The following is a 25495-nucleotide window of genomic DNA, read 5'->3' on the forward strand; positions in this document are numbered from 1 at the left end:
ATCACTGGAGAAATTCATTGGTGACTATGAAGAAGAGGAGCTGCTGTGGTACTCTAAGATACTGCTGCAATTTTTTACTTTAACAAAACTTTCCCTTTATGATAAAGCTTCTTCCTTTCTGTCAACAGGCATGTTTGATATAAGAATTATGTAAGTAAAAATGTTTGCCTTGTTGTTACTTAGACATTTTTCACAGTCCAGATGTCTGTATAGCTCCTAAGAGAATAACCCATAGGAAAAATGCATCAAATCAGCGCTTGAGAAATGTGAATGCAATAAAAGTAATATACTCATATACCTACCCCAATTGCACCTTGCAAACGAATCAAGTTCCTTTGATGCATTATGACTTAATAACTTTCTTTACAGAGATCTGTAACCAAAATAAATGTTCATAGTCCAATGCCCATGATAGTGGAAGATTGTTTATTATAGATAATTGCTTATTAAGATAAAGCATTATGGAATTTATTATGTTAAGAATATCACATTCTTATTTTCTTTTAAAAACAAAATGCCTCCGTATATATAAATGTGGCATGTCAGAATGAATTCAATTACATTAACTTTTTTTGAGAATACTCCTATAGCAATTTTCAGATTCACATCACTATTTTTCACACTGTGTTGTTGTTTTTTTTTTGTTTTTTTGTTTTTTGGTTTTTGTTTTTGTTTTTGTTTTTGTTTTTTTTGCTTTTCTTGCAACATCTGAAACTGAAAGAACATTTGAAAACTTGTCAAAATTTATTATTAAAAAACTACTTATCCTATTTATCAAAATCCTGTTGCCTAATTTCTACATAACACTAGAAGATAAAACTGATTTTCTTCTCATATTTATGATTGAGAAATATATAAAAAGTCACTAGCTTTCTTATGAACATTTAACAAATTACTTCACTCTAAGCAAAACATGACTAGTCTCACTAAAATAGTGTTTTCGTCTAAAATTATTTATTTCAGTTTAATACTAATTTTTAGTATTTTAATACTATCTTATTTGACAAGTTTTGTGTTTATTTCCTTACAATAAGAACTTTCAAACCAGAAAAATATCGTGTAAGTTAGCATCATGAATTTGAGGTACCGATTCGAATATGCAGTGTATGTGCTTGCTTTTTCTTTTCTTTCCCCGTCCCCCTGTCCCCTGCACTTTCCCCCTGAAGTGGCAATGGTTAGGCCTTCATGGCAACCAAACACAGATGCTAGATTGCTGAATGGACTCTCTGTTTTCAAAAGATATTCTTTTCAACGACATATAAAACTACGGAACTAATATAAAATTAATTCCTCCAAACACAGAAAGGGCTACGTTTGGATACTCTCAATATGTTGTCCAAATCCACCTCTCACAGATGAACAAGGTAGGAAAATGGAGCACACAGGGGGAATCATTGGTCCAGTTCCATGGATAATCACTGGCACCGCCATTGTTATCACGATAAAATATATAGAATGCTGGCATTTCTAAGGTACATGAAGAAAAGGCTAAATTTTTGCTTCAATTTTGTAACATTTTTCTGTTATTCTCTTTGACCTATAACCAGCTTGTTCCTGCTGCTATTATAACGAGAAAAGAAAACACTCATGCCCCATATGAATGCAGGAGTACCTATTCTTTCCTTTTCTTTCCTTTCCAAGTGTCTCCTGATTACCCACTTTAGAAAAATCACAGGATGGCTTATTCAGACAGATGTTTTTCCACAAAACTATCCTCTACTGAAACCTCTAGTAAAAAGGCAAGTATCAATATGAGAATCATATTTAAATGCATCTTAAGAGTTCATCAAAAAATGAATTAGTAAGACCACTATTACCTTCCAAAATTGCTAACATAATTCCATGAAAGAATGGGATTTCATTTAAGCTTTCTAATTTCTAACCATGAAACCTGACCCCATCTGTGTCATTTTTGTTAGAAAACATAATTTACATAGTAAGGGATCACATCTCTGGAAGTGGAAGTAACTATGTAACTAAATTGTTACTATACTTAGACCTCCATTTTCTGCATGGAAAAAAAACACTCTCATGAATATTTTTTCAAAATTATTTTGTCTGATATTCTCAGTTACCTTCCAGGTAAAAGGAAAACAAAATTTTGGACTTTCGGTACCAAATAAAGAACATTAATGGTTAATTTTCTGAGTTGTTGTACTTACTAAAGAGCTTATCATTGTTATGTTAATTAATATGTAAATGTTATATTAACTCGCACCTATCTATAGGCTACTACTAATAGAGAATTTTTACAAACTAAGGATTTATAAAACCTTTAAGTAAACTCATTCTGTGCCTTCTTTATTTTCGAAGGAAAGGACCTTTGGCTACAACTTTTGTTCTGTGTAGGAAATAATTGTTAATTGCTAATGGATAAAGAAGTGTACCTGAGTGGTACCTTGTACCTGAGAGCCACATCTCCATGTGAGTTGCACCTGAGAGCCATGCTTGGCTCTCCATCCTAAGCTAGATGCCGATAACAGTCTCCATTTCCTATAGTTTTATTTAGCTCTTTTCATCTTGCATTCCTAAAAATCTCCTTTAGGATAAAAAAGCTATAATTTGTCTCTTTTTAAAAGTAATTCATGAGTCTAATTTAATATATTTAAACCGAGGGCAAAACATTCATATGAGGCACTAGGTTTACCCGAGCCAGCCCTTGCCCTCAAGAGGATGTTTAAAGCAGCTTCAAAATGCTATGAATTAATTCTAGCACACTGTCAAGAAGAAACAAATAATTAAGTACCCATTGAAGCAAAACAAACACTCTAATATCAATACAGCACATAAAACACCACAATTTGTCAGGCAATTTAGCATTTTGGAATTCTTTCAATATAACAGACAGTAATGGCCCCAATTCTCAAGGTAATCTGGAAATTTTATCTTGTATTGAAATGCAATTCCTTCTAAACGTTGAATTCTGCACATTCTAACATCAGTTATTTTATAGCCTCATACATATTCCCATTTGTTCTGCTGTCAGAACCAAGCTAGAATTAGTAGACAAGACTAAAGAAATCCAGGTAGACTATTCCCTTCACCTCCAGAAAGGTCCCTAACTAAGCCAACTTAACATTCATAAAGAACTAAAATTATAAGAGCAAACAACAGTGGGATTTTACTGATTTATGACAACTGCAACTAAAGATGAGTAGAAGCAGGAATGATAAGAGATAGCCTGAAATTTTTTGGTCCCTCTTTTTTACTGAGTTAACCCTAATGTGTAGGACAGCGTTTACACATAGGGGGCACTTGGTGAGTGAAAGGGAGAGTGAATGTGTTTGAATCTTACACTGGTTCCAACTCTACAATTAGTTTGCGATAGCTTTTCTTATCTTGAAAATAAAATGAATTAAATGTATCTGCCTTCCATGGGATACCTTCAGCAATTTAGGACCCAAAACAACCTCTTTATCCTCCTTTGCCAGCCTTGTCCCTGCCTTTAATTCAGTTATTAGGTTTGGCATATGTATAATGCTTGGGTGAATTTAGATGCTTTATTAGAGAAGCCCTAGCTGCCATGACTAATAAAACCAAACATTTCCAAGACCCAACATAATTAAAATTTGTTTCTTGTTTATCAAATAATACTGAGCAGGAGAACAGGAGAGGTAGCCCTTCCACGAAGCCACAGAAACCCAGGATTACATGAATTCTGCCATATTCACCACAAAGCCTGCTAGTTCATCCCATTGTTATCCTCATACCAACCAACTGGTAGGAAACAGAGCCTGGGGAAGAGTAGGCTTTTATGAGCCAGACTTGAAAGTGATGCGCAGCGCTTCAAATCACATTCCATTTGCTAAAATCCAATCTATGGCTGCATCTAATTGCAAGGGGGTCCTAGAAAATGTGGTCCCTAACTGAACAACCACTTACTACCAACAGCTCTACAACATGTAAGGTGAGGGGTACAGGGAGGCAGAAATATTTTGTTTGACAGCTCAATGTCTTCACCACACATTTTCTCATCGGAGATATGCATTCTAAGGAAGCTTGGGACCAGGTCTGGCTGCTGCCCCATGCTGCCAATCTCAAGCTACCTAAAAGTTACCTCTGAGACACATATTGAAAGGGATGCAAAGATCACTGAAGAATATGTTTTGTGTGCTTTTGCTTTTTGCTAAGTAATTTTGAAAATAAATATTATTTGTGACATCGCCTGGGAGCCATCCAAGTGTTACAATTCAATTAACAATACAAGTTGCCCATTCTGTGTGACTACTAGTTCAAATGCCTAGGAAACCAGAAACTGATGGTAGAAATCAGTTATTTCCTGGAGTGGAATATAATTTTGAGAGGATTTGTAGTTTAAATCCATGGAAAAAAATAGGTCCAGAACTGTGTTTAATATAGCCATGAATCTCCTTCTTAGAAGATGTGCGTCATAAACATGATCTTATTCATTTTCTTCAAAAAAAAAAAAAGGAATCTGATCTATAGTCACAGTAGAAACTCATAGTTCTGGAAGTCAAATTTAAAAGTTTTACAAAGACATTTTTGAAAGGTGTTAATGACAACATCCTCTGCGTCCTAGTCTTTTTACTGGCAGTTTCAAGAGGACTGAACGGACTTAATGAAACAACTTGAACTCTTTCAAAGCGGTCAGTAATCCAGAGGAAATGCACCGGTTAGAAATAAATTAGTGCCTAAGCTCTTTCAAAAAGACTAAATAGAGCACTAGGTCTTAACCTTCCAAGTGGAAGTTGTAACTAATTCTGTCTATGTTTAATGAAAATCATTTCTCACGGAAAAAGCTACCGAAATTACACAGCTGCCTCTACTATGGGACAAAGCAGAAAAACAATGTAAGTTGTCAGAGAAGCAGCCTGGGCTAAAATATTTCTCATAGTAAGTGGTAAAAGTATTAATAACTAAGATTTAACCTTTTCTAGGAACAGACTGAAAGTTGTCATTGAAACTTCTTATACTACATCTCTCATATTAGACAGAATGAAAAAATACAGGAAACTTCTCACTTCTCTATACAATACATACCACTAACTGCCTCTATAGTATCTTCTACTACCCACTCACCTGTATTACATGCATATCCTTACAAAGCACTTGTCTCTCTGAAATTCACAATGGCAAGAAATCTACATATGAACTCGAACTTTATGTGAATTTCCTTAAACTGTAATTTGGTTGAGTATAATTAAGGGCACCAAGACTGGAAAAAAAGTCTACTCACAGAGCTGGCAATATGTTACACATAGCAACTTGATCCAATTTAGCTTGTGATCAATAGTGGTGCTTGGGGGTAAAGAGAAAATAGACTGAGCATATCAATTAACAGTTGGTCTGGAATAACAGGAGCCACTTCAGATGAACTTTAACTATAGCTGAAAAATGTGATGTCCTAAAAGGCCAAAACAGTTTCTCGCCACCATCTACAGACTCCGCCATTTACATCAGGTTTAGAAAACTGGAGAAAACTCAGGGCTGGTCTGTACGAAATACAACACTTGCCATTTTGCAGTTTCTTATTTGACAAAGAAATACTCAGGTTCTCCATAGAGATGAACTATGCAGTGAATGACAAGTACTCCCAGGCAGATAACCACGTGCTGTGAATTTATTTTCACCTGAGAGGCTGCTCCACCCTGTGTTGCAACTGAGTTTCTTGAGTAATCTCTCAGGGACTCTCCAACCAGCCACTCAGCAACCCTGCCTGCCCCTTTCAACATAACACATTATGGTAACAACAGAAGCTGATCCCCATAAGATAGCAGCAATATAAACTTGAAAACCTGTTTCTCCTCCCTATATTTACAATTTTGTTCCCTGGGCTAGCATGGCATGACACTTACTCTTGTTAGTCTCTCAGGACAAAAAAACTCATCTTATAATCTTGCTATGCTCTGTTTTTCATTTTAGGTATAAACATCATGTGTAGTCAGCTCTGAGGAGAGGGCAGAATATAAGCAAGAACATATTCTTGCTCTGGATAACTGAATGCTATTTTGATTGGAACTTTAATTTCCTAGTGTGAAGTATTATTAAATATTCTCCATAAACTAATTATTGAAACTAGCAATCTTAGCAAGGTAATTCAGTATCCTTGTTACTCTAAAAAACCACCACACAATAGATATATGATACTTCACACATAAACTCCAATTACACTAATTGCAATGCAGGGGGGAAACAAGCTTTGTTTTGTAGATGTCTAATAAAATTGAGCATTGGAGCATTCCAAATGAACATATTAGGTGTTGATTAAGCAACAAGTCTCCTTGTCAGGTTACTTACAGAAACTAAGAGAAACAACTTTCCTCCTATAGTTCCTTTGGCCATAATTCTCCTACCTAGCCCCAAACATTTAATGACTAAAGTTAAAATTTAAAGTGGAGGTTAAAGCAGAACAAATGGATGTTTATGTTCATGGGCCAAACTAATTTTGTTTATTTACCTTTGACAAGACTAATTAAATAAGGTCACTATTTTATATCATGAGGCATCTTACCCTTCTATATTAAGACAGACTTGGGCCGAGTTAGGGAGGAGTACAAGAAGGACATCAGTAGTCAAGACAATGTGGTGATTTTACCTTGTATTTAAATTACTACTTATTATGGTACTAAATAATAGCTGTAAATAACTTGGTGTCCAGATTACTGATATATAGTGTATCTGTGTGAAAAAAAAAGACAGTATTGAAAGATATGTTTAAGATTTTGTCATTCTAAATAAAGGATAAACGTACCAAAAAAAAAAAAAAAAAGAAGGACATCAGTAGTTCTTTATAAGCTGGCTCCAAGAAAGCTACAAAATATTGAAAGATGCATATAATCCTGAAAGGGTACTATCTACAGAAAGAGAGAATATAGAAAAGGAAAATGAAAGAAAATAAAGGATGACATGTAATAGTAGTGTGGCTGATGATGACCCTGTGACTATTTTCAAATTTTATTTTCAAGTGACAGTATGATCACTTATGCTATGATTACACATCAACTGAACATAAGTTATATTAGTCATAAAACTAACTAGTGAACTCACACAAGAAAATCTAAAATGCCTAGTGGTGAAGAAGAAAATATAGTAAAGCTATTTCTCTAGTGTCAGTCTATAAGAAAAAATTAAAAATTCTGGAAAAATAATGACCACATAGTTTTTGGATGTCTTTAAATATTTGTATAAGGTAGCTAGACAGTATAGAAAAAAAATAGATAGTATTTATAACAAGCTAAGTGAAAAGGGCATCCACACAAACCCCAAATAATAAAGCAACTGGAGACAATTCACCAATAACTGTAAGATCTATATGGTATCAGTGTATATGCAGAAGAAAGTAAAGGGAAACAGGATGTCTGAGGGTCCCAAGCAAAAAAGACACCAGTAATAGCCAACAGATGTTCACTGGATATCATGACAAGTACATTAGAAAACAGTATCTGAAACTAGGAGGGATTTTGCCCAAACTAATAACAGTAGTATATAAGAAAACTGCATTAGGAACTGAAGGAACTGGAAATCTAGACTGCAGAGCAATCTAGACTTTAAGAAACTGAAAAATGAAACTAGATCCCACCTCTCACGCTTTACAAAACTCAACTCAAAAGAGAGCAAAGACCTAAATGTAAAAAACCGAAATGTTAAAACTACTAGAAAAAAAAAAAAGGAAAATACTTAGGACATTGCTCTGGGAAAAGATTCTATGAATAAGACCAAAGAAGCGCAGGCAACAAAAGCAAAAATAAACAAATGAGATTATATCAAACTAAAAACTTCTGCATAGCAAAGGAAATAGTCAACAGGGTGAAGAAACAACCTACAGAATGGGAGAAAGTACTTGTAAATCATTCATTTGACAGAGGATCAATATCCAGAATATATAAGAAACCCAAACATCTTAAAAACAAAAAAGCAAGCAAGGAAGCAAGCAAGCAAGCAAGTCAAGAAAAGAAAATTCAATTTAAAAATTAGGAAGCAATCTGAATAGACATTTCTCAAAAGACAAATGACAAAAAAAAAAAAAAATACTCAACATAACTAATCATCAGGGCAATGCAAACCAAAAACACAAGAAGATATCATCTCATCCCAGTTAGTATGGCTGTTATTTAAAAATAATAATAAATTTTGGTAAGAATGTCGAGAAAACGGAACTGTTATACACTGTTGTTGGGAACTTGAACAAGTATAGGCACCATAGAGAACAGTAGGGAGGTTCTTCAAAAAACTTCAGATAAGGCTGGGTGCAGCGGCTTATGTCTGTAATCCCAGCACTTTGGGAGGCCGAGGTGGGCGGATCACAAGGTCAGGAGTCCGAGACTATCCTAACCAACATGACCATCTCTGCTAAAAATACAAAAATTAGCCTGGTGTGGTGGTGCACACCTGTAATCCCACCTACTCAGGAGTCTGAGGCAGGAGAATTGCTTGAACCCAGGAGGCGGAGGTTGCAGTGAGCCAAGATTGCACCACTGCACTCTAGCCTGGGCAACAGAGCAAGACTCTATCTCAAAAAAAAGAAAAAAGAAATAGTACTACCACATGATCCAGCAATACCATTACTGGGCATTCATCCAAAGAAAAGAAATCAGAATATCAAAAAGACATCTGCATCCCCGTTTTTACTGCAGCATTTTTCATAATAGCCAAGATATAGAATCAACCTAGGTGTCCAACAACAGATGAATGGATAAGGAAAATGTGGTATATACACAATGGAATATTATTTAGCCATAAAAAAGAATGAAATTCTGTCATTGGTTGCAAAATGGATGGAACTGGAGGACATTATGTTAAGTGAAATAAACCAGGAACAGAAAGTTAAATACTATATGTTCTTACTCATATGTTGAAGTTAAAAAAAAAAAAAAGTTGCTCTCATAGAAGTATAAAGTAGAACAGAGGATCCTAGAGGCTGAGAAGGGGAAGGGGAAGGGGGAGAGAGGCAGAGATGTGTTAAAGTATACAAAATTACAGTTAGGTAGGAGGAATAATCTCTAATGTCCTATAATACCATTGGATGACTCTAGTATTACCCTCCTAACTATTTGAAACTATATGTTATTTTTAGCTAGAATCATCCAACAATGTTATACGTTAAATGTTGCAGATGAAGGATGTGCTAATTACTCTGATCTGATCACTATATATTATATGTATGGAAATATCACTATCCAAAAAATATGTACAATTATTATGTGTCTGATATGGTTTAGCTGTGTCCCCACCCAAATCTCACCTTGAATTGTAATAATCCCCATGTGTCAATGGTGGGGCCAGGTGGAGACAGTTGAATCATGGGGGTGGTTTCCCCCATACTGCTCCCATGGCACTGAATAAGACTGATGAAATCTGATGGTTTTATAAACAGGAGTTCCCCTGCACATACCCTCTTGCCTGCTGCCATGTAAGACATGCCTTTGCTCCTCCTTTCCTTCCCCCATGATTGTGAGGCCTCCCCAGCCATGTGGAACGGTGAATCAATTAAACCTCCTTCCTTTATAATTACCCAGTCTCGGTTGTATCTTTATTAGCAGTGTGAGAATAGACTAATATAGTGTCCATTTTTTTAAAAATAAAATAAAAAGTGAATGGGACAAAGAAAAGAGATGATGGAAAGTCAATGTCCACATGAAAGGTAAAGGAAGGACATAGAAGAAAGAAGTCTCAGAAAGCAAGCCACCAGCTTTTGAACACTACTTGTCTTAGGCTGTTTGGGCTGCTGTAACAAAACACTGTTAACTAGGTGGCTTGTGAACAAAGAAATTTGTTTCACACAATTCTGGAGGCTGAAAAGTCCAAAATCAAGGCAGATTCAGTGTCTCATGAGGGTCTGCTTCCTGGTTCATAGAAAACCATCCTCTCACTAAGTCTTCACATGGTGAAAGGGGTTAGGGTACTCCTGGGGCCTCTTTTCTAAGGCCACTAATCCTGTTTATGAGGGCTTCCCCTCCTAAATGATTAGGGTGACCTAATCACCTCCCAAAGGCATCACCTCCTAATACTATCACCTTCAGGGATAGGATTTCAACATATCAATTCTAAGGAGACACAAATGTTGTCTATAACCAAAAACGCTGTCTATAACCATTCAGAAACAACAAAAGGAGGAATACTCAGATTAGAATAGCATTATTAGCAACAAGACTGTGGTTTTGAATTGCCTCTTTCTGTTAAAAGAACCAAGGGCTTCCTGGAGAAATGTCTGCTTCCATGTCTGGGGCAGAATATATACAAGGTGAGCCTGAAATACCTTGTCAAAAAGTAAGTCATGACTACTAGAAACATGTCAATAGGGCAAGCCAACTTTATGAGATTTCCAATGGCCAAAGATGGAAAAATTTAGCATCTATAAGGACGATAATTGCCAATGGATTGAAATCAACAAATGTGAATAAATCTATTCATTAATATTTATCAAAAAATAATTGATCACCTTCAGAGGATGGTAAATAAAGAGAAAGAATCAAGCATTTATTCTGCCGTTCCTACATGGCTATATCACTGGGTAACCAAATAATAGATGAAGGAAAGTATCTATTTTTAAACTCCAGCTAATAATTTTTTAAATAATAGATTATTGTTATTTGGTACTGCCCTCTGTTCAATGAGTTGATGGATCAATATATTAGATATTAATGTTTGCCAACAAAAACAGGGACAATAAGATACTATATGTCTCCTATAGTCTTGCCAAAATGCCAAAATGAGTCTGATTAACCCTCTGAACAGTGCTACCATTTTTCAGGAAATAGGAGAAAAGAACAGGATAACTTAGCCAAGAATACACAATTAACAAAATCCAAACAATAGGAATCTGACAGTTAGGACTGTCTGGGTCTTTAAATGAGTAAATGGTAAGGGGAAAAAAAGGGATAAGATGATGGGCGGAGGGAGGGGATGAGTAGATTAAAAGAGAATCTAAAAACATCAATTTTTAAAATGGAAAAAACTAAAATATAATGTGCAAGTGCACACTCATGGGTGACAAAACTGAAAAAATAAAATGCAAGGAAGCCATTACTATAGAAGCCAGAATGGTGTTTACTCTGATAGGAGTGATTATAATGGAAACAAGCCTCACCAAGGTGCTTTTGGGGTGGCTGGCAAAGTTCTATCTCTCGGCCTGGGTGGTAATTACAAAGGTGTTTGCTTTAAGATATTCATTAGCTAAAAGCAACATCAAAAAAAGGGAAAATAGAAAGTAACAACAGATTCATGGCAGTTGGAAGATGGTAGCAGTTGTGTGTAGATTCTGTTTAAACATCAAAAAAGGCTGAATTAAGATTCTCACTCACTTTTCACCTCCAGTGAAGCTCTAATTGGTACCGAGCTGAAGACAAGCAGCAGGACCTTTGTCGAAAGTGCTTTGTTTCCCTCAAATTTCTGTTGTTCAGATTCCTTGTCACAGCATTTTTTTTGTAGCACTTGGTTATTGTAGCCACTATAGATCCTATGATCAAGAAATAGAAAAACTGTCCTAGGAAAATTTTACTTTAAATTGACAAAGAAAAAAATTAGCCTCAATGTTCCCTCATCTCATGTAAAAAACAAGAAGCTGGAATTGAGTGTTCCAGAGGATTTTATCTTTTTTTTTTTCTTTATATATTCCTAACTTACATAACAATAAAATAGCTTTGGCATGGCAATATATTGTTATACATCCTATAACAATACATGAAAGTATAATTTAATGAAATAACAATTTTAAAGCCTGAAGCAACTGCAAATGCTTAACATAGGAAGAAGATGGGAGAAGAGGTAGCTAATTTCTTAAGCTGAATCAAAACGATGCTATGGGCTGGGTGCTGCGGCTCACGCTTGTAATCCCAGCACTTTGGGAAGCCGAGGCGGGTGGATCACTTGACGCCAGGAGTTTGAGACCAGCCTGGTCAACATGGTGAAACACCATCTCTACTAAAAATACAAAAAATTAGCTGGGGGTGGTAGTGCATTCCTGTAATCCCATCTACTCGGGAGGCTAAACCTGGAGAATCACTTGAATCCAGGAGGTAGAGGTTGCAATGAGCTGAGATCACGCCACTGCACTCCAGTCTGGGTGACAGAGCAGGACAGTGTCTCAAAAAAAAAATCATGCCGTGGTTGCTAGTCTTCTGCTGGTGCCCATTGTGTTACCCAGGCATGAAACCTCTTATCGTAGAAGAGAGAAGAGAGCAATGGCATGACAGCAACAAGAACAGTCTGTCTACTATGGTGTGATGGGGTCCCATGCAGGGCGTTTCACCATCCTGCCTTCCATTCTGAAGTAATCTAGACATCAGCTGGAGAAGGGAAAGAAAAGAGCATCTACCTCCTCTTTAAGTCATGAAGAATACATATAGAGTCTTTTAAAATGTTCAGGTGGTTATTTACTGCAAGTTAAGCAATACAGAGCCTACAAGGGGAACGGAGATCTAGGGACTCCCTGCAAAGAAGTCACAATCCTATTTATGGCATGGGGCCTGCAAGCTCACCCTTGATGAAGAGACTCCCTCCTCCAGACTTTTCCCTGCCCCCCACCCCGAGTCATTTGCTCCAGTCCTATGCCTCTTCTTCTCTTTTAGATGGTCTTCAGAAAGGATGTTCAATCAGTCCTTTCTCCCTCCAGGTCTCTCACTGCTTAGGCAGAAGGGGTGCTCTGGACTTTCCATGGTGGCCTGGCCTTGGAGACCACCAAATACCCAAAAAACAACCAAACAACCCTGTGGTGGGAAAGATAACCCCCCGCTGGCATACGTCTTCAATATTATTTTGCTAAAGGGACAACTTTTCCTTTCCTTCACTAATTACCAACCAGTGCTTTATCCTTAACATCTGGGAAAGGAGGCAGGCTAGCCACAGAGCTAATGCAAGGGGAATCAGTGTGTATGTGACTTAATGCCAGTTTTGAACTTATCTACACATTTCCAGATATAAGCCTACCACATCTTCTATGTTAAGTCAGTTGCTCAAAAATTGTAATGGAAATGTCCAGGAAAACAATGTTAAAGGAGGGATTATGAGGGTAAGGATGGGTCAGCTGTGAGGTAAGGCAGGGTTGAGTTTCCAAAATCTGAGATTTAAGAAGCTTAATTTTACCTCAATACTGTGCTAATATAGGCCCCGAATCTACCTGGAGACTTATGTATCCACAGACCTGCAGAGATAGGCCAGGGCTTCAGAGTGAGTTAAAGACAGAACTGGAATTAATAGTCAGGACTCCTGGATTTAGGTGTTTGGCTTAATCTTCTCAAAATTTTCCCAATAAAAAATACTTTCCTAACAGACTTTTTAAAAAGATGGCCGGGGGAATGGGTAGCATTTGTTTATTCTTTCACTGAACCAGTATCTTTGGAGAACCTCCTGTGTATGAAGCAAATGCAAGGTACTGGCAATATTAAGATAGAGATATGGTCACAAGTCCAAGATACCAGCATCCTAAGACATTGCAGGCACATGAGGATGAACATTTGTAAGTGCTCTGAGAGAGGAAGACATGGAGAAGTTATGATGGGAGCATTGTAGAGGAGCACCCAAATGCTTAGGGGCTCAGAATTAAAAAGAGAGCTTGCTGGAGAAAATAAATTGTGAGCCAGGTTTAAAAAAAAAAAAAGAAGAAGTGAGAGGAAGGCAAATGGGGTATGGCAGTGAAGAGGCCAAACTCAAGATGAAAAGGTACTTTGTATGCTCAAGACAACCTTGAGCATTTGGTATTGATAGAGCATTCCAGCAAGATTTCAGACTGGAAAGAAGTTTAATGAAGGAGAGCTGTGAGGCCACCCTTATGAGCTCTAACTTTTGTAGAAGGGGAAACATGATCAAATTTGCAATATATTGCTCTAGTGGTTGTGTGGAGAAGGAACAAAACTAGAGTCCAAGAAACCATTTTACAAGGTTGGTAGTAACCCAGGCCAGATATTCTAAAGGTCAGAACTATGAAAGAGCATGACGGAGAAAAGATACAAAGGAAGACACAAAAGCAAAGGGTGAAAATCAATAGTACTATTTTTGTTCTTCTTTTGCTTTCTTTGGAACATTCCATAAATTGGACTTAAGTGTAAAGTACACTGTATACATTTTATACTGAAGTGTATTACAGGAAAAGATTCCATTAATCAATAAATGTGGAAGAGTAAAATTTTTTTGTTAAAAGAGCATGTATTTTCAAATACAGAAGTCCCTGAAGCTTTTCTTTTACTGTGCTAACATGTTTAAATGTTTAAATCTTGATTGTTGTCTGTAGAGTAGGAGGAATTGGATTTAAATGTTGGCTTAGATGCTTTTTTAGACTGAGTAGTAGATTCATTTATGAATATACTCTAATTATTCTTTTATCAAAAAAGATTTAGAGATTCAAATGAGGTGGTGAAGAACAACACAGTTTCCCTGAAGGGGAGGAAATGTGTCTTATTTATATTAACAAAAAGAGAAGCTTTTATTTAAACTTTTTCCAAGTGTAGAAACAGGAAAGCATCAAAATTCTTTTTCTGAAGCAAGGAAAACTTTTATACTGCTATGTGAGATAATGATTAAATTGATTAAGCACTATTCTAAGCATGTTTCATGAATTCCCTTTAATCGTCACAATAACAACCAGAATGTGTCAAGGCTGGGATTCAAAACCAGGTGGTCTAGTGCTGGCCTGTGAGATCTTTCCCACCAAACTCACAGCCTCTTAATCATTTTAATGTGACTGGGAATAAAACTGATATACAAAATGAGTAACATATATATATATATATATATATATATATATATATATATATATATAAAACAAGCAATTAGAAGCTATAGAACAAACTACAAAAGAAAAAGAAAACAGTAAAAAATAAAAATAATCAAATGTCCTATAAGCTTAAAAAGAAATTTAGATGAATACTTCTAAATGCACCTGAAGAAACTAAAGGGAAGACCCAAATAAAAGTATAACTTGTTCTTGGGTAAAAAGAAACAATTCTCCCTATGTTTATGTTTATACATGTATACATATAATGTATGTGTGTACATGTGTGTACATGCGTGTATGTTTATACATATGTATATATACATCCATGCATATGTATATTTATTCATTCATATATATACATTTATTTATATATATACATTTATTTATATTTATATATATTTATTCACGTATATATACATACATGCATGTGTATGTGCTTATGTTTATACATGCATACATATGTGCATTGTGTATACATGCATACGTGTGTATATACATATGTATATACATATATGAATATGAAACATATGAATGTGATCTCTAGAAAAATAGAATTTCTTATTAACTTCAAGTCGATTTTTAAAACACCTGTATAAAAATATATCAGCCAAGATATTTTTAAATAAAAGAAATTTCTACAATGAGAACAAAACATGTTTAAATCCATAGTAAACTTAAATCTGCAGTAATAAAATGTAAATATACAGATCTATGGACTAACTAGAAATAAACTCAAGTACATATAGGAATTCTTTATATCAAAAAGGGGATGTTTTATAAGAATGGAGGAAAACAAATTACTCACTAAATGATGTTAGGATAACTGAATAGCCATAAAGAAAACTGCAATTGAATTATCTTACCCTTTTTACAACAAAATTGCAAATAACACAAAGGTTTAATTGTACAAAGAAAATACAGATACAGATGTCTTATAATCTCAGTGAAAAAAAAAAACTTTTTCTTAACCTGACCCAAAAAAGAAAAACAGGCATTCTTATAATAATAATAAATTCTTAAAAATTGTGGTTGAATTTAATTCATAGAAAAAAATACACTATAACTAAAATGAAAAGACAAATGAAAAATTAGCCAAACAAAAATATAACATATAGGTAAATTATTAATTTTCTTAATATTTTTAAATAAAAAAGAAAATATTGAATAATATCCCAAAAGAACAGTAAGCAAAAGATATGAACTATCACTAAAAAGTCATAAAAGCTGCAATAAATTTATATATATGTAGACATTTTAACATCGTCAGGAGCGCAGCTCAGCTGCCAGATGTCAGGGTAGCCAATGAAAAAAATAAGCCAAAATGAAAGTTACAGCGGAGCTTTCAATTACTTCCTGCAAAGAGACTACGCCAGAGAAAACACTCTCCTCCTGCTCATCTCCTTCCATGGAACAGTGTCAGAGGAAAGTGGATCAGCACAGAGGAAGCCCCAAGCAAAAGGCTCCTGCAACTTTACAGACCCGGAGCTCAAGGAGCGCAATGATGAAGTATGGAAAAGTACTGGGTACTGTAGTACTGCGTCAGAGTGGAGAAAAGTGTCTTCAAATCTCCCCATACCCTGCTTGCCCAAAAGGAGATATCAACAGAGACACGTGAGGAACGTCTCAGCGAAAGGCCCTAGATAAAGAGGCTTCTGAATGAAAGAGGCTGAGCTGGAAAGGCAGCTATGCTTAAGGGCATGGCAGGCCGAGGGTTCCTGGGTCCTTAACTGCAGGTCCTCACAGAGGCTGCAGTGCAGGGGCTGTGCACCAAGTCTGTGTGGGGAGGGTAGCTTCCTCCAGGAGGCCTGCCAGGCAAAGCGTTTCAATTGCCTATGGTCAGGTCTGAAAAATCACACAAAGGTTTTTAAGCAGGAGCTGGACTCCTCAAACTTCTGTTCTATTAAGAGAATAAAAAATAAGACTATCAAATTCCATTTTTACTTACGATTTAACAAAAATCAAAAAAGCTGAAAACCTGTGTGGTGTGAATATAGGGAAATGTATTCACATACTTTGTTCATAGGTGTATAAATGGTACTTTTTTTGTAAAAAATGATCTCATGTTAAAAGGAAATTTAAAAATGTCTATCAAAAGTAATTACACATATACCATTTATCCAAGCAATTTTAATTCTAAAAATTTGTCTTCATGTAATTTCACATGTGTGAAAATTATTTGTCTTCATGTACTCACATATGTGAAAATGATATTCTCTGTTATACAGTTTATAATGGTGGAAGATAGAAACAATATAATAGTCATGAAGAGTAGTTAATTATTCTTTATTTATATAATTGAGTAATAAATAGCCATCAAGAAACAGCCTTATGTGTACAACAGTCCCCACTTGTCCACAGTTTTGCTTTCTGCAGATTCAGCTACCTATAGCCAACCATGATCTGAAAACATTACATAGAAAGTTGCAGAAATAAACAGTTTCTAATTCTTAAATCACAAAGCATTCTGAGAAGCATTGTGAAACCTTGCACAGTCCCTCTTCCGCCCGGGACATGAATCATCCCTTTGTCCAGAGTATCCACACTGTTAATGCTCCCTGCCCACTAGGCAGTTAGAAACCCTCTGGGCTATCAAATCAACTGTCTTGATATCGCAGTGCTTGTGTTCAAGTAAACCTTATTTTACGTAATAATGGCACCAAAGTGCAAGAGCAGGAATACCGGCTAACCAGATGTGCCAAAAAGAAGTCATAAAGTGCTTCCTTTCAGTAAAAAGGGGAAAGCCCTCAACTTAATAAGAAAAAAAAATGCTGCAGTTGCTAAGATACATGGTAAGAACAAATCTACGACATTGTGAAGAAAGAAAAAGAAATTTGTGCATAACACATACAGTATTCTGTACTAAACACAGTTTCAGGCTTCCACTGGGAGTCTTGGAACTTATCCCTATTGGATATGGAAGGTCAACTGTACTAGAATTGAGCATCTCCACTAAATATTCTTAAGGCGAAAAGAAAGTGGAGCACAGTGCATGTCATATACTGCACTGTGTAAAGAAAGGATGTTGTGGAGTGTGATTAAGCCCAGCTCTGGCAAGACTATTCGGGTTCACTTCCAGACTCTGCCACTTTCAAGTAGATCTTTAGCAAATAAATTTTTTGGCTACTCAGTTTACTCACCTGTAAAGTGAGTATCATAGCAGTCTCTGGTCATAGAGCTGCTGTAAAAATTAAACAAGCCTGCTAGTTGTCTTCTTCCTGGCACACCCTTGACCACATTTGCCAGCCTTCCTTATGGGAAGATACGGCGTGTGAATGAATTCTAGCCGATGACTGGCAAGCCAGGCCTATAAAAGCCTCTCAGTTGCCATCTTCTATGCTATTTCTTTTTCCAGCTAGATACTGATGCCCAGCATGGTCTTGGAAGCCACATCCCAAGGATGGCAAGGCCCCCATCAGTCAGTGCACTCAAATGACTCACTGGGGGGCCAGAGCACCCCCTCACCACACACACATATTGCTGATTTAGATCACCTTCTTCTGAGTTTGAATAATACCACCTTTTAGGGTCAATTGTTAGAGCAGTTAGTGTTACCTTAAATAATAGGGTAGGGTAAGTGCTTAAGCGGTTGCTGCCATCATCACAATTATTACCATTTTGATGTTAGTACATAATACACCTCTAAAAGTTACAAATTAATAATAGTGTTTGCCTCTGGCAGAGGGGATTGTGGGGTCTCTTGCACCCTTCGAATTTTTGGCACTTGCATGGTCTGTATGCATGTATTGTGCCTGTAGTAGGCAGGCTAGGCTATACTATATTGGGATCAATCCTGAAATTCCAGTGCCTTAATATAACAGAGGCTATTTCTCATTGACATCAGCGTCTGAGGGGAGGACAGGAGGTTCTGCTGCCTGTGACTCCTCCACAAGGTGACTCGAGGATCCAGATAGCTTCCATTCGCCAACTCCTTTATTTACTGCAGTACCAGTCGGAGAAAGAGAGATGGAAAATGCACATCTTCTCTTTGTTTTTATTGTTTACAATTTATTCGAACTTTTATTTTAGATACAGAGGGTACATGTACAGATTTGTTAGATGGGAATATTGCATAATGCTGAGGTTTGGAGTATGAATCACATCACTCAAGCAGTAAGCATAGTACCTGATATGTAGTTTTTTGACCCATCCCCCACTGCAACCTTTAGTAGTCCACAGTGTCAGTTGTTCCCACATTTATGTCCATGTGTGCTCAGTGATTAGCTCCCACTTATAAGTGAGAACGTCCAGTGTTTGGTTTTCTGTTCCTGCAATACTATCTCACACAGTCAGAATGGCTGTTAATAAAAAGTCAAAAAACAACAGATGCTGATGAGGCTATGGAGAAAAGGGAATTCTTAAACACATCCTCTCCTAATTGCCATCGCTGCTCACAATTCAGAGACATAATCCCACTGAGATCTTGGAAATATAATTCATCCATGTGCTCTAGGAAGTTAAATGACTTGATGAACCCATACCTGTGCTTCTCCATGATGTCCTGAGAACTCTGACACTCCTGAAGAAACAGGCTGAGGGTGCTTTCTTGGTCATTTGCCATATTACAATGATTCCTTTAACCGTAAGCATGCAGATTAGAATCTATCTCTAGAAAAGCTTGATATTGCAAGGCTTAGGCCATTCCAGACCCACTACATAATTGATAGAAGATACAACAAATAAAAAGAATTAGAGCTTATCAATTCTTTCATCTTGATATCTTACACTGTGTCAGAAGAACTTTTTGTGGGCTTTCTGCTTTAATATTTGTATTCAAGAGTTAAGGAACCTCACCTCTCAGCACTCCAAATGAGAAAGTTAAAGCTTCAATCAGTCGTTTTTACTGGCAATTTTCTCACGTACAAAAAAGGAAGGCAGGTCACCTCAAGGGAGAAGCAGTGACCAAGTTATTTTGAAAGCACTTACCCATGGATATGCCTCTTTTTGCCTAACTCTCTCAGGACTTTGAAAATCAGAGAGGTCAGGAATCTCTGCTTGGACAGAAACTTCACTGGGGGCTATTAATAAGGTTATTATCAATTGATTTATTAATATTATCTTTAAAGAAAAGGTCTTGGGCTGAAAAAATTATTGATGTTTCTCTTATTTGCTAACTTTTTTTAAAACCACTTATTAATTTGGGTCCTGTCAGTAAAGGGGGTGGGGCAGTATTCTGATCTTTATATGAATTTGTATGAAATAATGTATTAACTATTTTTTAAAATTAACTTCTATTTTTAAAAATGAATGCATCAGACCTAAAACTAAATGTCAGTATTGATGGTTAGACCCTACTTCACTCTCTCTACCTCCAGGCAGGCTATTTACTGTTCTCTCCCACACTCCCCTGCCCCCCTGCAGTAGACAACACCAGGTGACTAGTTCTTGCCAAAGGGCTGTGAGCAGAAGCAAAGTGTGTCATTTTCAGACCAAAGCATTTGGGAGCCAGGGCCCAGCTCTCTCTTTTCCTGCCATGGTGACCTGGAAGCCTCCTGTTTTCCATGGCAGAGCTACAAGCTGCCAGAGGCCTGAAACTTGCAGTTGCCATTTAGAAAGAGCTGCTGTTGAGAGTCACCACTGGATCTGGAGAGTCACCACTGGACCATTCTACATGACTGAGAAATAACCGTTATGTGTTAAGACACTGAAATTTAGAGGTTGGTTTGTTACCAAACACAGCCTAGCCTAAACAGACTAAACTACTTCCAATTCTCTAATACATCTAAAGGACCTATTCCAATGTAATTCAATCAACAATACATGTTAAATAGCTACAATATGTAAACATAATAGGTAGATAGAGAACAAGTATTTGCTTGCATAAAATAGGTACTCCATAGAAGAACTAAAAGTCAGACATAAGTAGAATAAAAAAAATGAAGCATTCTCTCTCCAGAATTATTTCCCAAGCTAGTTTGAAGACACCTTTATTTTACTTCAGCAAATGCCTACTGAACGTCTATTAAGTACAAAGCATCTGCTGGGCAGAAAGCTGCAAAGATGGATAAGAAAATCCTTGATCTTGAAAGGTCTGTCAGGCCAGTGAAGAAGACAGACGAGCTCACAGGTGATTACAGGACCCTGTGTAGGGTCAAGGCAGAAGAAAGTGTGAGTTGCCATGGAGGCAGAGGGCTATATGGCTCAGACTAGGAGAATCATGGAAGGCTTCTTCATGGAAGTAATTCCTACGATGCAATAGCTAGATTGATTCTCATTCTTTTCTTTTTACAGAGGAAGACAGCTATCAAATCTAGATGCTGCTTTGCTATTCAGTTGGAATTTTATATGTGTAAAGTAGTTGGCTCTTAAAGAAAATAAAAGCAAAATGGAATTTCAGTTTGCTTTAGGCAAGCAAAGATAGATATAAAACTCAATTCTTGCTGTGAATCGCAAACCATTGAGAGTCCCACCCTTCATATGCATTTGCCCTAAATATAATCTTCCTCTGCACATTCATATAATAAGCTTCTAAAGCACATGTGTATATTCTATATTTCTGTTCCTTTCTATAAGTTATATGCCCATATTAACATGGCTTAGAATGCCAGTTGTATTTGGAATACGGTCCAACAATTTAGTAAATACGGTCCAACAATTTAGTAAACTAGTCAAGAATTTGGATTTTGAAACCAGCTTTCCAAATCCTGGCTCTGGCCATAACTAGCTGATCGATCACAGACAGATTACTAAACTCAGAATGCATTTGTTTCTTCAGCAGTGGAGATGAGATGAATGGAACCTACCTCAAAGAACTGTTATGAGAATTAAATGAATTTATATATATACATACACATATATACACATATATACACACACACACATACATACACACTTATATATATATAAATTCAACCTAGAATAGTAAATGTTTGATGAATCAGCTAATATCAATAATCAGAGTTTTGTTGTTAACTTTGTAGAAATATTTTCATTTGGAATTTATAATTCTGTCCTAAAATTTGATACTTAATTTTGCATGGAAACAAAGCAATATGTTTGAGAAATTATGACTTTAAAGACAGTGGTTATTTAATAATATTAATAAACTAAAAAACAATTTCCCAGCAGGTTCATAAAAGAAGGCATTATGAATGGAGGTGAGTCGCTGTGGTACTGAAAAAAGGCATTCCACTGAGTGCCCCAGTGTCCCCTTTGTAAAAGAGATTGTCTATTTTGCCTATTTAAATAAAAGTTTCATTGAGAAGAATATGAATATTAAAATTTCATGTCTCTGTGAGGTGCCATCTCTGGAACATGGTCTTTTATACCTCAATAAGAAACATTGAATGAAAAACCCTAAGGTTAGGAAGTCATGTGAAGCAGTCTCCTCCAGTCAAATTCATCTTAATTGTTTTATTTTACAAATAATACAACTGAATTCCAGAAATATTAGTGTTAACTAAAATTAAGAGTTATAGCAAGGATTAGGACTCAAAATTCCTGACTCCTGGTAAAATAGCCTTACTGGGCTTTAACTTCAACCATACAGTGCTTAGTATTACAAAGTGTAACATCCCACTATTTTCTAAACTGAAAATAGATCAGTTGAGCGACTATAATCCTTGAAATCAATAAATTTTAAACATTGTTCTGGTCCTGATTTGCTCTATTCTAACCTCCAAGTCATTTATCATGTTAGGATTTCTCACACTCTAACAATAAAAAATCAAAGCACTTTAATCCTACCTACTTCTTGGGAAGGCAATAATAATTGTAAAGTTATTTGAAATGGCAAGTACAAGGGAAAAAATCTGATTCAATGTTCTCTTCCTATTTCAATATCAAACCCCAGTGCTGCAAGTTAAGGATAGAATGAAATCACTTGAAATCAAATGGTTGATAAAATTTCCCAAAGCTCAGCTGAATCTCATTATATCAGATCCTTTAGTTACTAGGGTATGCAACTATTACACAGAAAGATTACACTGTCTGTTCAGAAGTAGGTCGACATTCTTCCCTTCACTCTGCGTTACCTCATACCCTTGATTTTTAACATTGTTCCAAACCTCCTTAGATTTCATGATGTGTGTGTGTGTGTGTGTGTGTGTGTGTGTGTGTGTGTGTGTGTTAGTATGGAATGCTCAGAGTGTGAGCTCACAGAATATGAAAAACTCACTCTTCTTTACATAGTGGGAATGCTGTTTCCTTGGTCTTTTGTAAATGTATTTTTTTCAAAAAGTTCTTTTGTGCTTCACTTATACAAAAATAAAAATCTGACATTAGGATTGTGGGTGACAATGGGAGGTAAGTGATATAAGCATATTAAAGCAAAGTCCTTCATTTGAAGGACTGATCCACCCACTTCTTAAGTGTTTGTTGCTATTCACTGCAGAATCTGGAGGACTTACACACAGTACTTCTCTAGGTACCAACCACAAAGCTTCCATGAATTTATTGGAATTTTATCTTTTACCCTGGCCCTAATGAAATAGTACCCAGCTATCAAATGTAGAAATATAGAAGCCAACACCATCAACCTCAGGTTTCAAGAGCTCCACATTTTTATTTATGTCTAATTCATCTCTGAAATATAGAATGGATAATGGAATTAATCCATTATTCCAAACATATCCAGAATAAGCTGGGTGGGGGGACTGACACTACAGCAGAGAACAGTTTAGGACTCACATAAAAGCTCTTTAATTTGACAAACAGACACACCTTACTTTTCATACTCCAGATAATTCAGAGCTGTGGGAGCACACAAAATAGAAGTTGGAAGTTTATAAAAAGATGCTGAACAGGAGGCTGTGCACACTGTAAGAGTAAAAGCTTGAAAATGTGAATGCATATAAATAAATTTTAACTTTAATCTGCTGAATACTTTGAGCAAGAGATCAACATAATAAGGTATGTGTTTTAGGAGCAGATTATGCATTGGAGTCAGAAAGATTTGTCAGGAAGCTAATATATGAATTTGGGAGAAGTTAATGAAGCCTGAGTCAGATCAATGACAGTGACCAGAAAGGATTAATTCAAGAGATAGTCAAGAGGTATATTTGAGAGAGTGAGAGTTAGAGGGCAGATGGAAGACTCTCAGATTCCCAGAAATTTTATTTCAATTTACTATCAGACCAGGCAATTTGCTGGAGACACATTATTCAGAGAGAGAATTGCATGATAAGAATAAGGAAGGAAAATTGGGTCCTTCTTTCCAACATAGTGGATTAGACATTTTTAGCATGCCTCTACCACTTGGAAATAGCAAAATAGTGCATAAAAATCAAATCTATGAGCTTTAATTTAAAAAGGAAAATGGGAATCTACCACAATCATGAAGGACACCTTAGATCCTGCAGCGGAGAACAACAGCAAATAGCCCCTGTGATGGCAACTAGCTGATAAGAGTGAAGCTTCAGTATGCAAGGAAGGCAGAGAGCCTCCCTCTGTGACTCACCTTTCCACTGAGGATCTGAGCAGCCCAGGCTGAGGGAGAGCACTTTGTTTCTCCCAAGCCCTGGAGCTAACTTGTGGACAGGCTTGGAGATGCTTTGAAGGAAAGACACCAGGAATAGCTACAGGCATTTTCCCAGACCTGGAACACTGCATTAAAAATGTAGGATGCCATTTTTAATCTGGGTACATACAAAGACTGCCATTCTTTGATAACTTGGCAGTGTGGTTGCAGGGGCATTTTAGTCTTGGGCCAGAGATTGGAGCATCTAGTCCAGAGCAAGGTAGGGACCTCCACAGTCAGATTTATGGAAAGTGCCTGAGCAGTAGCTATCGGAACTGTGTTCTCAACCATTGTAGGCCTGGAGCAGGAGCAGAGCTGCTACAGCTGCAGTTTCTCCTGGATAACAAACAAGACTTATAGCCGGGACCAGCTTAGCAACCTGGAACTGATCTTCACGTGTCATTACTGGGTGCCCCAGTCTGCTCCTCTGAGATTGTGTAGCAGGGTTATCTTTTCTTCACCCTCAGGCAGAAAACCAGGTAGACCAGCAGCCTGAGCCATACCACCCTTCATGGACATAGACCAGGGTGCAGCAGGGCTCTTCTGCTCCATGCCCAGGCAGATCTCCAGGAATTCAAAGCACTCTCTTACCTGGATCAGCAACCTGAGCCACCCGACCCTTCCTGTGCATAGATCATGGTGCACTGGGACCGTCTCTTCTCCACATGGAGGCAGATCGCCAGGCATGTGGAACAACCACTCACATGAAATAGTGTACAGAAGGATAGTGTACTATCCTTCCTGTACAGAGATCCTTTATAGGGGGCACCTCTCCATTTCATGCCAGGCAGATAGATCTCCAGGCATTCAAAGCACCCACCCGCCTGGATCAGCAACCTGAGCTTCCCCACCCTTTCTGGGCATAGATTGTAGTGCAGATATCCCTCTCTGCTCCACACCAGGGGAGATCTCCAAGCATTCAAAGTACCTATTGCCCAGATTGGCAGCCTGAGCCACCACATCACTCCTGTGCAGAGATCTGGGTGCAGGGGGGCCTTCTCTGCTCCATGCTTAGGCAGATCTCCAAGTATTTGGAGGAACCACTCACCTGGAACAGCAGCTTCAGCTGTCCCACCTTTCTTATGCAGAGATCCTGGTGCCAGGGGGGCACCTCTCCACTACATGGCCAAGCAGATTTCAGGCATCTAGAGCACCCACTCTCCTAGATTGGGAGTTTAGGCCATCCCCATGCAAAGAACCTGAAGCTGAGGAGGTTTCCCAGCTCCACACCTAGGCATATCTCTGGGTGTTTGGTGGCTGCCCACTGGATTCTCCCTCAGTGCTGAGGCTTGTGCTTGCCATCAGGGGACCTGTAGCAAACCTGTTCAGACTAGATTGTACATCTGCCCCCCACATGTCAGGACTGAGGATGG

The 25495-nt window shown here is 37.2% G+C and overlaps 1 long non-coding RNA gene across 1 annotated transcript; it reads right to left on the reverse strand.

Annotated features, from left to right (window-relative positions):
- Positions 1-684: 684 nt before the first annotated feature.
- On the reverse strand, positions 685-24152 carry LOC105485569 (uncharacterized). The gene is made up of 5 exons (XR_989669.1): positions 24063-24152; positions 11262-11416; positions 5592-5683; positions 2388-2539; positions 685-714 (listed from the first exon to the last, which is right to left on the reverse strand). It is a non-coding gene; the product is annotated as an uncharacterized lncRNA (long non-coding RNA).
- Between the last annotated feature and the right edge of the window lie 1343 nt (positions 24153-25495).

The sequence above is a fragment of the Macaca nemestrina genome, chromosome 16 (assembly GCF_043159975.1).
Source record: "Macaca nemestrina isolate mMacNem1 chromosome 16, mMacNem.hap1, whole genome shotgun sequence".
NCBI classification, from domain to species: domain Eukaryota; kingdom Metazoa; phylum Chordata; class Mammalia; order Primates; family Cercopithecidae; genus Macaca; species Macaca nemestrina.